The sequence below is a fragment of the Melospiza melodia genome, chromosome 15, assembly GCF_035770615.1.
Source record: "Melospiza melodia melodia isolate bMelMel2 chromosome 15, bMelMel2.pri, whole genome shotgun sequence".
Classification (NCBI taxonomy): domain Eukaryota; kingdom Metazoa; phylum Chordata; class Aves; order Passeriformes; family Passerellidae; genus Melospiza; species Melospiza melodia.
The window spans coordinates 4547471-4563606 of NC_086208.1; the positions used below are offsets into that span (position 1 = coordinate 4547471).

At 43.9% G+C, this 16136-nt stretch overlaps 1 protein-coding gene across 4 annotated transcripts in view; it reads left to right on the top strand.

Annotated features, from left to right (window-relative positions):
- Positions 1-16136, top strand: part of PEAK1 (pseudopodium enriched atypical kinase 1) — a 113022-nt gene that overhangs the window by 36921 nt on the left and 59965 nt on the right. For all 4 annotated transcript variants that reach the window (XM_063169459.1, XM_063169458.1, XM_063169461.1 and 1 more), the window contains exon 2: positions 11433-11602. The gene's annotated coding sequence lies outside the window, so the exon portion shown is untranslated. The remainder of the gene's footprint in view (positions 1-11432; positions 11603-16136) is intronic.

Genomic DNA, 16136 nt, shown 5'->3' on the forward strand with positions numbered 1-16136 from the left:
CTTTACCTGGAACAGCAGCTCCAAAGTGCTTCAGTGGGACCTGAGGGGAGCCTGACCTGGGTGCTAGATCACAGTGCTGCTCCAGACTTTCAGGAATATTTTGTATACTTTTTGTAATTTTTGTACTTTTGGAAGTGAGTGATAAAGATCCCAGTTGGCTTTTAATACTGGAAAAGTTGAGTTCCATTGTTCCAATGTTGTATTGCTCCTACAACATTAAAAGTGTACAATGACCAGTAATTCATTTTCAGCCTCCTTTTTACCAGCACTCTCTGTCCAGTTCTTTGCAGTCTGTTTCACTGCCTTTATTTCTATTCTTTCAGTATATTCATGCAATGAGAATACAGAGGCTCATTAGTGTCTGCCTCTAGCACTGGTGCCCCTTTTGAGATGAGCTGGGAAGTTACAAACTGAGGTGAAATGCTCATTTGAAGGGGAAACAGAGCACACTGAAATTATTTCAGCTCTGTAAAGCATGAAGGCATAGAAAAATAAGCTGATTTCTATTACAAATCTTGCAGTTTATTCCCTATTTCATATCTTTTAATAATGCTTGAACGATTCTGCTTGCAAACATGTAGAATCACAGTGAAACTTTTTATTTCCTGTGTTTTTTCCCTAAATAAGTTTTCTCTCCCTTCAAACACGCCTCTTTGTTCTCACTGCTCTAGAATTCTTTCATCCTCTTCTCAAAAGCTTCTGAATATGACACACAGCCTCACTTGAAAAGAATGCAGCAGAGGAATGCAGGGTGGGGAGCTGGAGGTATGGAGCAGCATCCACTCAGCACAAAAACACACAACAGGACACTTCCACTGCAGGGCAGGCTGAGGGGGCCTGGGAAAGAAATCACAGATCATTATGGATGGCATGGGAAAAATAAATAGAGGTAATAAAGGAACCAAGTTTCTTATCTGCTTTCTTTTTTGTTTTCTGACAAGAACCTGGCAGCTCAAAACAAACGCACAAAACCGAGAAGCTGTGGAATGTCCTTCCACAGGATGTTGTGGATATAGGACTGTAAATGGGTTCAAAAGGTAATTGGATGAATTTCTGAAGGAAAATTCCATGCAAAAATATGAAGTACAGAGACCCCAGTTCTGTCACAGAAGTCTCTGAGCTGCTGGTGGAGGTGGCAGTGAGTTTGGGGAAGGTGGTGCTGTTGGCTGCTGGCATCCTGTAACCACACTTGTCCTTTCTGGGGCTCTACTTGGGATATTTGTGATTCTTCTGATCTTCTTCTCAACATTTTTGATATTTGGCAGCTTTGCTAAATCTGCAGTTTGTTACCTCTGTTGTTTCAAATGTCAGCTGCTGAATTTTGTCCTCCCTTCTAGTCCATAATTTATCCTGCACAGATGGAGCATTCCTGCTTTTCCATTTCTCTGTCCTTGAATTTGTGTTTAGGAGTAAAATGCTTGAAAAAGTAACTTGCTGCTTCAACTTTTCCAATTTGGAATTTTATTCTGAACTAATATATAAAATCATTTTCTAGAGGAGCATTTAAAAGATTCCTCTGTAGCTCTGGTAACTGTTTTATTGCAGTATAACACTCACTGAGGTCACCTCACCCTGGGCAGTTGCTTTAGCACACTGAACCACGTTCCTTTGGCCCTGTGGTCTGCACCAACCTGGCAAATGATTTCTGTTCACCAGCAGTTCTTCCTTGTGATCCAGGATCCCCCCTTACTGCTGATACCTGTTCCTCCTTTCTGTGTATTCCCAGTGAACTGTGTCAGCTGTGGATGTTCTCAAGTGTCACCATTTGCATTACTCTTCTGATAGTCCTTTACTACCCTCTTTGGATTTTTGCCTCATTTTTCTTTAACTGCAGGATTCAAACAACCACTTTTCTGTGCCAAGTGAGTTTAGAATTAAAGCTTCTCAGAGTCTCCCTTTCCATAACAATACTTATCAATGCAAGTGCATAACTCTTCTATTGATCTTGATACTAAATTTCAGTGTATTTTTTTATTCTTTTTTTAGCAAATGCTGTTGGAGAAGTGAGGCTGCAGAAGCTCTCCTGTGTGTAATGACAAGCCAGAACGGGAGCAATACTTGCAGTGTATTGTCCTCTGTCCTTGCCTGTTTCCGATTGCTCAGCACCAATTGTTTCCAGCTGCAGCTGTTTTATACAGCTGCCAAAACCACTAATGCCCAACCTGTCTCTACCAAGAGAGAGTTTAAAGAAATAATCTTGCTTTTCTGTTTTTCAGTGTTTGAAAGCTGGCAGTGCTTTGGGTGATGATGTGGTTTGCCTGGTGCATTCAGTCCTAGGCTGTGGTGCAGTGGGTGAGCAGGGCAGTGTGGGTGCAGCTCTGTATGCAGCTCAGGCAAGAGCATTTCACATAACTGGGCAAAAAATCTGGAGCCACTGCACACTTGCTGCATTTTGTGCTATTTAAATGCATACTCTGTATCTTAATACTTCAGAAATATTAAGTGCTACTTGAAGTTCCCTGTTACAACTGTAGTTGTTTTCCATCAGTATTTTTAAACTGCAGTCAGAACAAGGGAAAATGCCTTAAGTACTTGAGGGAGAGAAATAGCCCAGGAAGGACTGACAGAGCCTTTCCCATGCCCTCAGGCCTGTGCAGGGAGCACTGCTGTCACCCAGTGCTGTTTGCCTTAAGGAGGCTTTGCAGCAAGTAGAGCTGGTTCTGTTCAATTTGCCAGTGTTCACTCAGGTTTTATATTCAGTGAACTGTATCTTCTGACCTGTCTTCAAACTCTGCTTGTTCTGCTGCCTGACTCTACAGTTCTGGCCCTTTCCCTGAGCTGCTGTTCGATTTCTGATGTTCTCTCTCACCTTCACCACTTGTTGCCTTTTTCTGCCTTCTGGCTCTTTCAACCAATTGAGTTCACTTTTTGATGTATTTTCTTCCTTTAGATTTACATAGTATATGAGTGCCTTTCTCATTGCAAGGTCAAATGGTACTTCACTGAGAAGTCAAAATGTGTGGATTGGCTCTTGTCACAAGCTTAATTTAACCATCATTTATGTTCCTGGAAGTATTCCATTTTTGATCCATTTCATTTATCTTAATACCTGCTTTTAAGCAAAACTTTGACAAATGATAGCAATATGGGGAAGATATTTTAGCATAGTCTTTTGAAAATCATTTTCCTAATATTTGAATTCTAGTCCAGACCAGACTTAAAATAATAGCGTTACAAAATGTCAAACCTGGTAAAGCTATTAAAAAAAGAACAGGAACTTTGACTAATGGCCCATGTATATGGCTTAACATTTAAGTAAAGATTGCATTTCTGACTTGAGCAATGAGAAGAATTCAGCTAAAGCATTTCTCTCCAGCTTCCTGCTGCACTGAGTGTTCTTAGTCTGCCTGTAGCTGTGGGAAGAGCTCGGTGCCACACGTCTGGAATGTTCCAGCTCTGTGTGAGCTGCTGTTCCTGCTCTGCCTGGGGCCACCAGCCCTCTGTGCTGGGCACGCTGGCTCGGGGCTCCAGAGGGGGCTTGTGCTCCAGCTGAGCTGGCTCTGGGCTCCAGAGGGGGTTTGTGCTCAAGCTGAGCTGGGCTCTGGGCTCCAGAGGGGGTTTGTGCTCCAGCTGAGCTGGCTCTGGGCTCCAGAGGGGGTTTGTGCTCAAGCTGAGCTGGCTCTGGGCTCCAGAGGGGGTTTGTGCTCCAGCTGAGCTGGGCTCTGGGCTCCAGAGGGGGCTTGTGCTCCAGCTGAGCTGGGCTCTGGGCTCCAGAGGGGGTTTGTGCTCCAGCTGAGCTGGCTCTGGGCTCCAGAGGGGGCTTGTGCTCAAGCTGAGCTGGGCTCTGGGCTCCAGAGGGGGCTTGTGCTCCAGCTGAGCTGGCTCTGGGCTCCAGAGGGGGTTTGTGCTCCAGCTGAGCTGGCTCTGGGCTCCAGAGGGGGTTTGTGCTCCAGCTGAGCTGGCTCTGGGCTCCAGAGGGGGCTTGTGCTCAAGCTGAGCTGGCTCTGGGCTCCAGAGGGGGCTTGTGCTCAAGCTGAGCTGCCCCCCTGGTCTGAGCACTTGTGTTTTGGGAGGGCTGGTGTTGGACAGGGCAGGATTGTTCTGACAGGGCCATGGAGGGCACTGCTCCTAACTGAGAGTACAGAACTGGGCATCAAGAGATGGATCCTCTGCCTTAGCCCAGCAAAGGAGGAGCTGTGGCTGCATTCCCAGGACAGAGGTGCTGCCCATGGTTCCAGGGCTGCAGAGGCTGCACTCACCAATCCCCTGCCCTTTGGCAGCTGCTGTGCCAGGAAAGGGAGGTGCCATTGGCTTTGTCCTGGGGCTCCTGTGGCAGCTGTGCAGAGTTCTGCAGTGCCTCTGATGCTGGGCACTCTGCATTTGCCCTTGTCCGTGGCATGAAGCTTTCAGTAGAATCTGCCCAGATTTGCCCTTGTCCATGGCATGATGCTCTCAGCAGGATTTGCCCAGATTTTCCCTTGTCCATGGCATGAAGCTTTCAGCAGGCCCACAGCAGCCTCTGCTCTCAGGAACTTCATTCTGTAGGAGCAGACTCCACAAGGAGAATGCCCTGCACACATTCAATCTGCCACTTTCTCCTCTAACCCAATTCAGTAAAATTTTCTGATAACCTCTGTGGTACATCCAGGAGTGGTTTTTCCTGTGGGAGGGAATATTTGAGGCTGGCAGCCACAGTTTTAATGTTAGATTTGTTTGGATGTGGGCCTGCACTTGGAGCAGAAAATCCACTGCCATTTCACAGCTTTATTTGCTGAATGGAAACCAGGGAATCGACATCACCTATTCAAGAGCAAGAAAAATGGCATTAACAGCAGGGTGTAATTTTTTTTTATAGTCCCAAGCCTTCCTTTGTTTGCAATTTTAGCCTAATATATTCATGATACCTTGAAACAGGGGTATGTATTGAGATGGGGGTTTGAAATTGCTTTTGTGGTTGTTTCTGGCTTATATAAATGTATATATTCTCTAAAGATCAAAAGTGGCTGGAAAAGAGGATTTGGAAGAGATTATTCATCAAAATGGTCCTTTTTTTGAATACATTTGTGGGGGGGGGTGGGAAGAGAAATTTCAAGCTTGGTGTCTCAGACTTTGCTTTTGTTCAGCTTTCTTGGACAAAGAGTATCTCGTTTTAACCAAAACTCATAAGCCACTGGAGTGAATATATGCTAACAAAAGTAATGTTAAGTGTTTCAATAAAAGTCTGTCCTGCTAGTTGATCACAGAAGCACAAACTCTGTGGTTATTCCATTAATTCCCCTGGGAGATTCCAGGATACTTTTTCAAGAGCAGATCTACTTTTTTTATACTATTCATTGAAATATATGGATTTTGTTAAATATTTTCAGGTCTGTGTTTTTAATTTCTTATTTGCATATAAAATTTATAAAGTTAGATTATGATAATGCTGTTTCCAGTGTTTCTGAACATACTTTAAAGTCTGCCTTGCATGATGTGTCAACTCAAATTATTACATTTGCATCTTTTTTTCTAGAGCCTGTGCAATTAAAAGCACTTAAATTGTGTTTTATGATAAAGTTCAAGGGAGAAGATAAGCCAGTTTGTTCGTGGCAATTTTGAAATCCTGCTTAATACTTTTATTTAAACCCAAAAATGTTCTGTTAGGATTGAAAGGAAAGTGTGGGAAGAAAACGGCAAATCCCAGTGTAGAAGCTATAGAAATCTTGTCAGAGTGCTTGAGAACCTTTAAATGGTCTTGTTTAGTTAAACAAGGAATTAGGAATTTGCTTAGGGAAGAGGTGGGCTGGGGGTTGTATAAAGCAGAATCAGAGAGGTCAGGGGAGATGACAGCAGGGCTGGGATGTGATGGAGAGTTCAAGGATTGAGCTTCTGGTGGAAACATGGAGAAAGTTATTTCCAGCATTGCTGGGACTCTGGGAGACTTGAAATAGTTCAGTTCATGTCACAGATTCCTCAAATTTACACATGTACAAGCAAGGTTTGGTGGCAGGTGAATATTGTCTGTAGTTCTGTTACCTTTTAAACAGCAAGAACAGAAGAAAAAAGAAAATGCTTTTGTGTTCATACTTGAAGTGAATTTGCTTTATTAAGAATGTTTTATGAGAAGATTTGGAGGAATCTGGAAGAGAATTCCCTGTTAATCCCCAAGTGAAGGTTGTGCCATTCTTCTGGAGAAACAATCTGGAGTAGAAAAATACCCAAATAGAACAATGCCCAAAGCAGTGAAAGGCCCAGGATTTGTGCCATTTCTCAGCTGTGCCCTGCCCTGTGCTGCAGCAGGAGCTGTCCCATCAGCTTGTCCCAGCTTGGTGGCAGCAGGGATATCTGTCCCCAGAAGGGAACAAGGATCCTTAGCAGGGTAACAGTGAAAGATGGAAGCTTAAGCAGCACCATGCACCAGCTAATGGAAGGGATTGAAAAGCATGTTGTATTCAAAAACTTGTAACACTTGTATCATGTTTAAAGAAAATGATTCAAACCCTATAACTTCACCAACATTCCTCCTTCCCTTTGCACTCCCCTCACTGATCTTTTGCCAGGAGCTGCTGTAAGGAAATACTTCTCTGCATTTCTCTTGTTCTGTCAGTAATAATGGTGAGCCTGAAACCCTTTCTGCAGTGGCAACTTGCAGTACTTCAGTAAATTGTGGCTTTTGGCAGATAGAGTTGGTAAAATTTTTTTTGATCCCCAAAACCCTCATTTATCTTCCCATTAAAAAAACCCCATATATATAGATATATGTATATATTCCAGCTTCCATTCTTCCCCTTCAATCTGTAAAAAACAGCATCTGATGTGGTTTCTGTGTTGATTTTCATGATGATTTTTAGCCTGTCAAAGACCTTCTGTCTCAACAACTTTGAAACAAAGATTTTTTGAATAGATGAGAAAGTGCAGCTGTCAGATGAACCGACACAAGGAACTGGAAGGGGAGGATCTTGCAGATGGTTCTAATAAAACTGGGCAAACAGCAAACGGGGGCGGGGGGAGAGTGGGCTGAAATGCAAATTGCAATCCCAGTGCAAGTTTTGGGGTTAGTTTGTGAAGGAAAGTTGCATAAACAGCCATTTGAGGCTTTGGCACTGGGGGCAGTGTATTATTGCTCTCAGTTTTTCCTGTTGCCACAGTGCTGCCAGCTTCTCCTTGTCCCCGTGTCCGTGCTGCTACCTGAGCTGGGGTGGCTGTGCCAAGAGCCCTCCTCTGGAAAGCCCCATTCAGCGATTCACAGGGCTTTCAGCAACATGAAGTACCAATAACAGGCTAGGTTTTCAGGAGCTGCTGAGAGAGGAAATTGTGCTTGTTGGAGCACAGAGCAGTAAAAATGGAGCAGAGGCTTGTGTTGCTTCATTGTTCCTGCCTGCTATCCCAGAGCCAAAACTGCATTTTGGCCAAGCCTTGATAAACCCTGTGTTTGGAGTTTGTATTGCATGATTCATTCATAAGGATGGAGGGTGACTAGTTGTCATTTCTGTCTTTTCTGCTAATTTTCTTCTCTTATTCAGTGGTATTGGGTCTGTAATATTAGGCCAACAATTAATGAATAAAATTACAGTAGGAGAGATGCAGATGAGGGCCTGGATAGCCTCTGGTGGTCTCAAATTCAATCACTACTTCTTGTCATGATAATTTGGGGTTCTTTGGTGGTTCTTCAGGCTAGAAAATCTTACTGACACCTCATTTCCAAAGCCAAAACAACTAAGTCTTTATTTTTTTTTCTTCCTCGTGCTAATCTTTCCCTTCTTGAATGAAAGCAAGAGTGTTTGAGAGCACACAGGCTTTCAGCTCACACAGCAGCCCTTGGGGATGTGTCTTCATCTTGCTGTGTCAAAAGCTTTTCAAATCAGTAGTTCGGGAGCAGCAAATCCTTCCAAGGCATGACTAACAGATACTTGTTTTATTTAAGAGTCCTTAAGCATGAGCAAGTCATTAAGTACTTCCTTTCTCCCCATGAATCAGTTCTATTTTAAACAGTCATCATGTATTTAATATTTTTTTAAAGTATCAGAAGTTCTGACTTTTAAACTTTTCTGGAGTCTCTCGTGTACCTCTGTGAATTTGTATTAAAAACAAATCTGTCAGGAGCTGTACTGATGCATTCCCTTTCCCTTTCTCCTCCAAGAGTGGAAATGTTGTGTGTGCAGCATTTCTTTGCCCAAAGGGACAATTTGGAAGTGAAGAAATTATTGCTGTGAAAGCAGAGCTCATCTCTCCTGGTCAAAGGCTGTGTAATGCCACCCCCTGAGTGGCCCCAGGAGCTCAGCAGCAGCCCCCAGCAATGTCCCCCTGGGGGCTGGGAGTTCCTGGGGCAGAGTTTGCTGTGCCAGGGGGTCCCTGCAGCCTCCTGGGCAAAGCTGCCCTGCTCAGGGTGTGCGTGGGACTCCGCTGAGGGGATCCCATGGTTTAATGGAATGCTTTGCTCGTGGATATTGACCCTGTGATGTTGTCATGCTTCTCTGATTCAGTCCATTTGGAAAGAATCTGTTTCCCCTCTCTGGACTGTATCATGCAAAAAGGATAACAAACATAAATATTTATAGTTGGGTATTTTTGCAGGGGTTTGTGTCCAAGATACAACATGCTGAGACATTAAACAGCACAAGTGTTGCCAGAATCCTACCAGCCTGGCAAATCTGACAGCCAGCTGAAGGCCAGGGTAAGCTTTTATGATAAAATCAGGCCATGTACTGAATGCTAAAGCATCACCAGTTGTTCACAGCTCAGGAAGAATTCACTTGCAATCATCGTGAATAGGAAAAACCTTTCCAAATGAAGCTTTGTTTCCTTGTGGGTTGTGACAGTGCTCACAAGGATCTGACTCTGTGTTTCTGAAGGCTTGGTTTATTATTTTATGATATATTATATTATATTAAAACTATACTAAAAGAATAGAAGAAAGGATTTCATCGGAAGGCCAGCTAAGAATAGAAAAAGAGAGAATGGTTGTGGCTTGTGGCTCAGAGAGAGAGTCTGAGCTAGCTGGCTGTGATTGGCCATTTATTACAAACAACCCCATGAGACCAATCACAGATGCACCTGTTGCATTCCACAGCAGCAGATAATCAATGTTTACATTTTGTCCCTGAGGCTTCTCAGCTTCTCAGGAGAAAAAATCCTAAGGAAAGGATTTTTCATAAAAGATGTCTGTGACAGTGGGTTTACTTCCATTTTTGCCTCCTTACACAGTCAGCAATCATAATTCATATGGAGGGGTTTGAAACAGCCTTCCTGTTCCTAATCTTGTGAGAAGGTGCCCCTTTACCCCTGGCTGTCACTCAGCCTGACTGGCCAGGAGCTGCTCCAGCCCTGGCACCCTCTTGGGATGGGTGCAGGGATTCTCTGTGAGGTGTGTGCAGGAGTGGTTTGTGAGGTGTTTGCAGGAATGGGCTGTGAGATGTTTGCAGGAGCAGTCTGTGATTCATTTGTTGAACATCCCTGCCCTTTGCCTGCAAGGACAGCAGAGGGGACCGAGGCACATGGCAGCTCTTCACAGGGGGCTTCTCGTGCCCCAGCCCCCAGGGAAAGCCAAGGGAGATGCAGAGGGACTCATCTGCAGCATCATTCACCCATGGAATTGCCTCTTTGGAGCAGCTGCTAAAAAGGATTGCACATCATCTTTATTGATTAACTTCAAATGTTTTAAATGAATCTGTAGTACTGGGCACTGGAACAGAAGTGAATATAGAGTGGCTTGAGTCCTTTCTTTTTGAGTGGTAGGTTGTGTTTTTCAAGTCCCTGTGCTGCTTGTGAGTACAATGACAACTGTATCTGTGATCTCTGTGCCACCTGTTGCCTTAGCTACCATTCAGTGTGCACTGTGCTGGTGTTGGAGATAAAATGTTTTCTGTGGCACCTATAAAACACCTCAGTGATCCTCACAGGAACACCAGATTTATATCCAGCTGTGGCAGTGAGTCTGCTATATCCAGCTGTGCAGCTCCACAGGTGAAGGCAAATGGCAAGGACAGCCCTTTGTGCTGCTGGGCAAAGCCTGCAGAATTTTAGGACAGAAGTACAAACACCTGCATGCAACTAAAATTTAAAAATGCATGTAACTGTTGATACTTTATTATATAGCTACAGCTCTGGCAGTGTTTCCTGGCTTGGAGCTCCCTATAGAGATGTGCCCAGAGGTGCCCACAGCTTGGGAACAGGTTCTGCAGGCTGGTGGGCACTAAAGGAGGAGAAATCCATCTCCCTCCTTCCCCAGCCAGCTCCTTGAACTGCAGCATCCTGCCTGAATCCACAAAGTTCCCAGTCTCTTGTTCTTCTTGCCAACAAAAAAACATTTTGGAAGGGGTTAAAATTTTGCACAATTGTTGCACAACATTTCCTTACCCGGAGACTTTAAATAGTCTTTCATTGTAGCCATTCCATGCCACAAAGTGTTGGCTGATTTCTCTTTTCTTCAGGGCTCTTTATTTCAAAGAACTTGATAATATGCAAAGAAAAAGTTTGCTGCTGTGTGAGGATCTCAGAACTATGAAGGATTGTGGTGTTCCCTTAACATTCCTTCTGGAGGCTTTGCAGGGCTCAGTTCTCATTCCTGTTCTTCTCCTGCATCCTATTTCTGGCTAATCCCATCTGCAAAAGTAAATTGGTTGGTAACACTGGAGTTAGGAGAAGATTCAATCTTCTCCATCCACAGGAAATTTTTTCCTCATCTCTAATATCTCTATTTAGACAATGAGCCACAAATTGAAGTCTTATTTAGGGGTGATTCCCTTACCTGCCTTCAATTCCAGGATGTTCACCCTTCTAAGTCCATTGTCAAGCACATAATGTGTGTTTTCTCTTTGGATAATTCTTATTCATCTCACTTGTTGCTGCTCATCTGCAGGGCTATTTCAGAATCTTCCTTTCAAATGTCCTAAAAAGTCCTTTTGTGGTGATAATTGTTGTCCAGGATTTCTGGGTGTGCTGCTCAGTCTGTGCCCTCACCAGGCTGGGTTTGCTTTGCACACAAGTTTAAGTGCTTTGCTCCTTGTTATTTGTGGCTTCCCTTACACAGATTATTTGTGTTTGCTTTTTTTCTGCCAACTTTGTCACCCACAAATGTGTTCACACTCGGAGTCACAAGAAGCAGAATACCAGAGGAGGGGAAAAAAAAACCAACCCCACAAACAAAACCCCAGGAGAACTGGACAGAGCTCTTTCCTTGAATAACTCCAAAGAGCTCTGCTCCTTTTCCCAGGAAAAGTCCTTCATTCTTCCAGTGGGTTCTAGAGGCTGTTCCTCAGCCTGTGCCTGCAATCTGCCCTCCTTGCAGAGCTGCAGCAGTGTGCTCCTGGGGAGTGGGAAACAAATGGGAACGTTAAGGACAAAAGTCTGGGGTGCCAGCTCTGCAGCCAGAATTCTGAAAAGAATTCAAATGTGTTTTTTGTAAAAAAAATGCTCTCACAGCATTTAAGAGATCAGGAGGTCACTCAAGGAAAATTTACAATAAATCAGATTTGAAATTTGTTTGAATTAATCTTCTTGTCTGTCTTTCACAGAAAATGTTGCTGCCCTGACCAGCAGTAATGAAGAGAAGGGCGTGAAGCGAATTTGTCTGGACAAGTGGGAAGTTTGAAATTTTCAGCAGGATTTATTAGCAGTGGCTGCAGGAGGTTTTGCCAAGCCAACCATTGACATGAGAATGGATTCAGTGCCTCAGACTTAAGTGGTAACTCATTTTTCTGCCATTTTCTGATTTCCAATACAGTACAGCAGGATAACTTATATTATAGATGATATTGTTTTATTACTACTACCAGAGTTTAAATAGAGAATCTTACAAGAACCAAACGTGATTTTGTCAGCTTCATTCATTAGCAAAAAGTTGAAATTTTAGTATCTGGTACTTTATTCAGTAGTTGAAATTTCTTCCTGTGGTTTCATCCCATGTCTTCATCTTTGAAAAACAAAAAGAGTTTTATCCATTACTGGCTGTCTTCCTACCTAATGCCCAGCAAAATGCAGTTTGGAACAGGGGTAGGAGTAGCTCTGTCCCTGTTTTTTTGTTATATTTTAAGTACTTTGTGTGACTCCTGAAACCTGTGGAAAGGTACATTAATTTGGCACACTAGGAAGTTTGCTTTTTTTCTGCTGACATTCAATATTTCCTCAAAAATCTTTTTCCATTTGCTTCTTTTCTTTGCTCTTCGTATTTACTTACCTTTTCCTCTGCCATTCATAGCTGGGTATTAAACATCTGAATACTTCTATGCCTGTTCTCCTGAGGTCAGTTTACTAGTCAGGAATACAAAACTGTGCTACTTTTTGAAGTTTAATTGGGAGCAGAAAGAGCCCCCAGCTCTGTTTTGCTGTCCCATTTTGGGCTCTGTGCCTTTGTAACAATGTAGAACTGGCCACTAAAAACAGAAGCTTTTAAAAGGGTAAGGGGAATTACCATATCTTTAATACCACACCAAGATGATGTTTCCATGTCTTTTGAGGCAAGAGAGTGAAAGGAGGTGTTTGTGCTCTCCTCAAAGCCTCACTAAACCCCAGCTCAGTAGGATCTGCCTTAGTTTGAAAACTGTGATGTAACTGCATATGTCAAAAATGACATCTCACCACATTCCTTTCATTTGTCATGAACAAAACAAAGGAAATCTGTTATGTGCTGTGGTTTTGTTTGAAATGCTTATCTCTTATTCTACGCTCTTTTATTTAGAGGGAGAGTGAACAGATCTGACAGTAGTTCTATGTGACTGATGGTAGAAAAATTAGACCAGCATTTCTGAACCTCACAAATATAGCTGTTCTTATTTACCAATCCAGGTGAGGTGTTCACTCCACCCCTGTATCACAGTCTGTGTTAGAACTTCAATGGGAGAGCAGTCAGTGCCCCAGGAGGATTCTGTGAGGTCATGGGTGGGATTTCAGGAAATGGTCAGCATTAATGTAGCAGTTCTTTCTGAAATCCACACTGCTCCTGTGGCTGCTGTGAGAGCTCAGTCAGGGCAGCACTTAGGAGCCTCCCAACCAAGAGCTCAGAGCCCAGCCAGTGCACCAGGTGCTCAGGAGGCTGCCAGGTTCCTCTCTCACTGAGTTCCCCTCTTTAGGAGCTGTCTGGTTTGTTGCCAGAGTTGTTTCTATACTGTGTCAGTGTCTTCTGCTGCATTGGCAGGAAGGGAGGGCTTGCAGATTCCATCTGTCTGCAGTGGTGACAAATGAAGCTCAAAAAGAACTTAAAAGAAAAATGTTTTTCTTCTTTCAAGTTTTCAGATTTACTGTGCTCTCCTTAGTGCCTTTTCTCTGTTGTTCCCTGTAGCCCTGCAGTCCTTTCTCTTTGAAGGTGTGCACAGATCCTCAGATCTGATTCACTCACGTGTCCAATAAGAACAAGAAAAAGACAGTTCCAGCTCTCGTGTCTGTTTTGGAAAAGTTTTGGAGCTGGGATGTTTGGTTTCTGTAGGTCACTTTAGAGCCACAAATATGAGCAGCACAAGTTACAAAGCAGTCCTAGTCACAAACTCTTGCCCATTCTTACAAAGGAAAATGCACCACCTTGGCTTGTCTGGATGCAGGCAGTCAGGAGGGGACACAAACAGGTTCCAACCACCATCATTAGAGGAAACATTCCTAGGAAGCTGAAAGGTGATGTTTTTTCTGCTCCCTTGTACATCCCTGCCTGGCAGAGCAACTTCTTTGTGCATTCAGCCTTTGACAAAACAGCACTAACTGTAAATCTGCTGGGGACAAGGACTTCAGCTGAGCAAATAGGTTCCCATAATTGTTTCTGCACTCAAATTACTATTATTTAGCTGATAAAAGTGACAATCAGAGGCCCAGAAACAGGGAGAACAATGCTATGGATAGATTCCTCTGCTGGCACAGGAAGATGTTCCTCAGCTGAACACCAAAGGGTTTTTGCAGTTGAGGGAAGAGCTGGGTGGGATGAGCCTGGGAAGAGCCAGGGATTGCTGCTCTGGGCAGACAGATCTCCTTCCTGCACCTCCTTCCTGCAGGAGGGCTCTGGAGTGGCCTAGGTGGGAACTGATGGAGTGCACAAATTCTTTCTGTCTCTGAGAGCAGCTGGAGGATGTTGCCTGGGAGGTGCTCTTGGCTCAGGCATTTTACATGGGAGGGTTTTCTCTCAGCTTGAGAACACATTTTTTCCGCTTGACTCACTGACTGAAATCTGAATGAGTGATAAAATTTCTAAAAGTAATGTTGAATTGGTTGGAAAAATGAAAACTGCATTTATCATCAGGAAGGAAGGACAAAGTAAGGGGAAAGATTCAATGAAGAGGAAGTCACCACCTTCCCAGGAACAATGGGAGGCTGTGGGCAGCTCACACACCTCAGCCTGCCTGGCTCTGCAGCCACGCTGAGGATTCTTCTGAGGCCCTGTCAGGCTCCTGTCCCACACACAGGACCCACACACCCTCTGTGGGATGCTTTCATTGAGGAGGCTGCACCAGGAACGTGCTTGCAGAGCTTCCCTCACTGTACAGAGCTCGAGCCCCATGAAAGAAGGCTGCCCACTGACTCCTGCAGGAGCCATTCCTTTCCAGGAACAACACCAGCCTTTGTTGCTTCTCTTTGCCTTGGCACAAAGAACAAGGAAGGAGCAGAAAATGCTGGCACTGAAGAGGAGCCATGTGAGCTGCAGATAAAGTGAGGTATCTGCAGGGACAGGCAGGGGCTACTGGCTTAGATGGATTTTTAGGATAATAATTACCATAATAACATTCTTTTAATGATCTTACGTTTCTATAGTGCATTTCCTGTGTGCATTCCTGAACAGTTTTCCAGCCTCCAAGTGCTGTATCATTTCTGTGTGCTTGCAGTTTGGAGGAGCTCTGGGCACAGAGCTGGGTGTGCTCCCCTGCAGAACAGGCCAGCTGCTTCCCTCTCAGGGCAAAACAGGGAACACACAGGGGAACATTTGAACTGCAATTATACATGCACAAAAGAAAGATGCAAAACTGAGGATATTGACCTCAAAAGAAGCTGAAGATACTGAAGGCAGGATCCGTTTGAGTTGGGGGTTAAGGAAAAATTACTTTTTTTTTCTTCCAGAGACCAGGCTTGTTCATTTGTCAAGTTCAACCAGGCTTTTCCAGCTGAGGTTTTAATGTCTGAAGGCTGATTCCCAATGGAAACATTGACAGACTAAGCAACAATAACTTAATAATATTTTTTCCATGTCCCTATATGCACTTCTTTCCAGAGGGCAGTTCAGATTTTTCACGCTTGCAGGAATCTCTGTTTTCACTTGGACTTATCTCTGAAATGTGCCCATCACAGGTGTGTTAAAAATTCTGTCCTTGTCAGTTTAGCTGATAGAAGGCAGCTGAGGCTGTGTTTGCTTGGATTCATGCTGGTGTGATCGCTGGAATTTTCAAACAAACAGGACAAAATGGAAAAATTATCTTGTAATTGTGTGGGACTCCTGATCTTCATTTTGGCCATGGCCCTGTAAGTTCCATCCAAGCAGATCTGCTGCTGGGGGTCTTGTAGCTCCTTTTGAGATGGGAGGGCAGAGGAGGGAATTTTCAGTGGCTGGGAGGTGAGAGGCCTTGCTTATGGTGGGGTCTCCTCCTTTCATTTGCTCCATATTTGTAACAAATTCACTTTCCCTGAATTTCCATCATGTGAAACTTGTGTCTTTTACTCCGTCATTTCTTTTATCAGCTGCTCAGTTGGTGATAATTGCATTGTGTTTTTCATACTGGGTCCTTTCATTTTTCTCTAGTCTGTTATTATGTGATGTGGCCTTGGCAAGAAACACATTGCCATTCTTCCAAACAAAAAAAAAAAAAAAAAGAAACCTGCATACAGTTCAGACCCTGCTAATTAAGAAAAGTATGAACTTCTAGGTGAAAAAGGTAATTATCACATTTGAACCTGCTGCAGGCAATAATAATTTCCATGGACTGCAGGTAGTGCCACTGTGCCAGGGTTCTGGGCAGTGCTGGTACTACAGCACCCACCTCATCCAGGGAGCTGCTGCAGCAGCACTTTTTATGCCCCCTTTAACACAAAACAATTGGAGTTTTGGAGGCTTCTCAGATTCCAAAGGTTTCTTCACTTTATCCAGAATGCAGCTTTTCCTCTCAAACATGCATTTCCCTGGAGCTGGACTAGATGACCTCCAGCCACCCCCTCACCCCTAATGATCCTGTGATTCCTTAACCCTCCCCAGGAAAAGTCTGAAAATGCTCTCAGAACCAGCTGCTGATGATGCACAGTCTTTGTTCCTTTGC